This window comes from Artibeus jamaicensis, unplaced genomic scaffold, assembly GCF_021234435.1.
Source record: "Artibeus jamaicensis isolate MK-2021 breed Jamaican fruit bat unplaced genomic scaffold, CSHL_Jam_final scaffold_916, whole genome shotgun sequence".
NCBI classification, from domain to species: domain Eukaryota; kingdom Metazoa; phylum Chordata; class Mammalia; order Chiroptera; family Phyllostomidae; genus Artibeus; species Artibeus jamaicensis.
In genome coordinates this window covers 35773606-35776970 of record NW_026522059.1, presented here as the reverse complement: position 1 = coordinate 35776970, position 3365 = coordinate 35773606, and the positions used below count along the sequence as shown (strand labels likewise).

Below are 3365 nucleotides of genomic sequence, written 5' to 3'. Positions count from 1 at the left end.
AGCTCAGTTGTGTTTAGGTTTGAAATGGAGATAAGGGATGGCAACTGAAGTGGAAGGAGTCTGAGAAGTGAAGGTCAAGGACAGAGTTGTGGGGTTAGTGCACACATTTAAGGGTATCATTAGAGCCCTGAGTGGTGTGCCTCAGTGGACTGAGCACCAGCCTGCAAACTAAAAGGTCACTGGTTCTACTTCCTGTCAGGGCATATGCCTGGGTTGCACACCCCTAACCGACTGATTGATGTTTCTCTCTCACATGGCTGTTTCTCTCCCTCCTTTCCCCTCTCTCTGAAAATAAATAAATAAAAATATTAAAATATATATCACTAAAGATTATCTCCTCAACCATAAACAGATTTTAGGTCCCACCCTGGCTTATTTAGAAAGCCTGTCTTTAAAAACCTCCTTAGGGGATTCAGATAAGCCACTGGAGTTGAGAATCACACAGCCAGACCCACCCTATTCCAAGGCATTCCTGAAGCCCAAGGTCCAAAGTGGGCCTAGGGTGGGCAGAATGACCTTCCCAAGGTCACAGAGCTTCTCGGAGGCTGAGTGAGGCTCAGACTCCCAATCCACTGTTCTTTTTCCTCTGCTGCACTCAACTTCACCAGATTCCTTTGTCTTACTGAGATCTTAAAACCACTGGGAATGGTCTGTACTTCTTTCCCCTGTTTATAACATGCAATCACTTATAATAGTGTAGCTGGCCTGCCTGCTCTCTATCTATGAGTCTGCCTCTATTTTGCTTGTTAGTTCAGTTTGTTAACTTGGTGGGGGAGGGGATTGGGGGTGGTGGGAGAATTGAGAGAAAAAAAAAAACTTTTGGACACAGACAACAGTGTGGTAACTGCCGTGGGTGGGGTTAGAAGTAGAAGAGGGTAGAAGGGGAATACATGGTAATGGAAAAAATACAATAGAAAATAAATTACTTTTTTCACCCTGGCTGCTGTGGCTCAGTGGATTGAGTGCCAAACTGCGAACCTAAGGGTCACTGGTTTGATTCCCAGTCAGGGCACGTGCTTGGGCTGCAGGCCAGTTCCAAGCAGAAATGCACGTGAGGCAACCATACACTGATATTGCTCTCCCTCTCTCTTCCCCTTCCCCTCTAAAGATAAATAAATAAAATCTTTTTAAAAAATGGGCAAGGAACCTGAACAGACACTCCTCCAAAGAGGACATACAGAGGGCCTATGACGTAGGAAAGGATATTCAACATCACTAGCCATCAGAGAGGTGCAAATTAAAACCACAATGAGATATCACCTCACACCTACCAGACTGGCTCCCATTGATAAATCAACAAACAAGTGCTGGTGAGGATGTGGGGCAAAGGGAACCCTAGTGCACTGTTGGTGGGAATGCAGACTGGTGCAGCCACTGTGGAAAACAGTATGGAATTTCCTCAAAAAACTAAAAATGGAACTGCCTTTGGATCCAGTGATTCAACTGCTTGGATTATACACTAAGAATCCCAAATCACCAATTCGAAAGAATGTATGCATCCCAATGTTCATAGCAGTACTATTTACAATAGCCAAATGCTGGAAACAGCCTAAGTGCCCATTAGTAAATGGATGGATCAAAAAACTGTGGTACACATACACAATGGAATACTATGCAGCAGAAAGAAAGAAGGAACTACTACCTTTTGTGACAGCATGGATGGACCTGGAGAGTATTGTGCTAAGTGAAATAAGCCAGGCCGTGAAAGACAAATACCATATGATCTCACTTACAAGAGGAACATAATCAGCAAAACCAAAATAGAACTAAAGGCATGTAAACAAGGAACAGACTGACAGCAACCAGAAGGGAGAGACAAAGGAAAAGAGGGTGGAAAGAAAGGGAAGGGACTAGTCAGGAACATGGATGAATGACCATGGACATGGACAACAGGGTGGGGAATGACGATGAAGAAGGAGCCGGGCAAAGGAGAGTAAAGTGGGGGAAATGGGGACAACTGTAATTGAATAACAATAAAATATTTGTTTAAAAAAGAAAAAAAAACTTCCTCTAATTTTGTGGGAGATATTCAAAGGGAAAAAAATAGGCCCAGAATCTACAGGTTTTCTTACAACAATTTATGGTTGACATAAAATAAAAGAACGCTGTGTTTAGGAAAATTGAGATCTTTGGGAAAATTGACTGTGGGAGGTTGTACTAATGAACACTTCTCTCCTTCAGAGCACGTCGTACCCCTTGGAATTAGTAGCAATCATGTGATTTGCTTTAACCAAAGAAACGTTAGCCTGAGCGACCTGTGTCCCTTGTAGATGGAGTTAACAAGTGAAACTTCTCCACCATTCATGCTTCGTGCCCCTGACCCCACAAACCCTGAAGCTTTGTGTCGAGATGGGGGTGCCACAAGATGGGAGGACTTCTGCCAACCTGGGCGTGGAGTGACTCTTGTGCCCAGAACTCCTCTGCTGATCAGTGTAGAAAATGTCATGCAAATAAGAACACCCAAAATCACTGTTTTCCCCGCTCAGAATAATCTGTTTTTAATCCTAATCAGAAGAAAACTCGTTTGTCCATCTTGCAAGGACATTTAAGGTATATTTACTAACAAAGATAACCAACATTCTGTTTTTACTTTTATTAGCATTTAGTTTATGCTGAATTTACTTCCAGGTCATAATTTTCATTTCCTGTTTTCTCAGGGATATCCTTTTCTTCTGTGTGACCTCCTCTTCAGGTTTGGGGACAATCGGCTCTTTCCCAGCACGATCAACTCGGCGTGGTACAGAGAGCTCCTGGATGCATTAATCTGCTCATCTTGGGAGCTCTGTTCACCTGGATGTGCTCAATGACCAGAGAATCTACCTCTACACCCTTAAGTGCAGCATTACTCTCTGCATTTTTAAGCATGTGCAGTAAAAATTCAGCACTGTTTTTGGGCCACCGACTGCATGCCCAGCCCCACTGTTAGGCTGGGGCACACCTACCAACTCCACCATCGTAACCATGAATGGCACATGTCGCTTCTGTAAAGGGACATCCTTCAGATACTTGGTGGCTTTTCGAATGTGCATACCCTTAATGGCCTGGGTAGTTGCTGTGTGTTCTCAAAGTGAACATGAACATTTGAACCTCTTGATTTGCATGATTTTGTGGGTTTTTCTGGTTCAAATGAATAGCAAACCATTTTCAGAAGTCGCCTCAGGCCACTTATGGGAAGAGCAGAAAACCCAAAACCATTGTTTTAAGCCACTCAGATTGGAGGTGATTTATTTACAGCAGCATAATTTAGCTTCATCTGACTAATGGACTGATCAATAGGAAATATGCACAGAAAGCAAGCATCTAATTACACAGACCCTGAGGTGTCACTAAAGGGAAAGATCTCGGCAGGCTAGAGGAGTCAGAGA

General features: G+C 43.4%; 1 pseudogene; it reads right to left on the bottom strand.

Moving 5' to 3' along the window:
* Positions 1–2618: 2618 nt before the first annotated feature.
* LOC119051981 (60S ribosomal protein L17-like) lies at positions 2619–3142 on the bottom strand (annotated as a pseudogene).
* Positions 3143–3365: the final 223 nt, after the last annotated feature.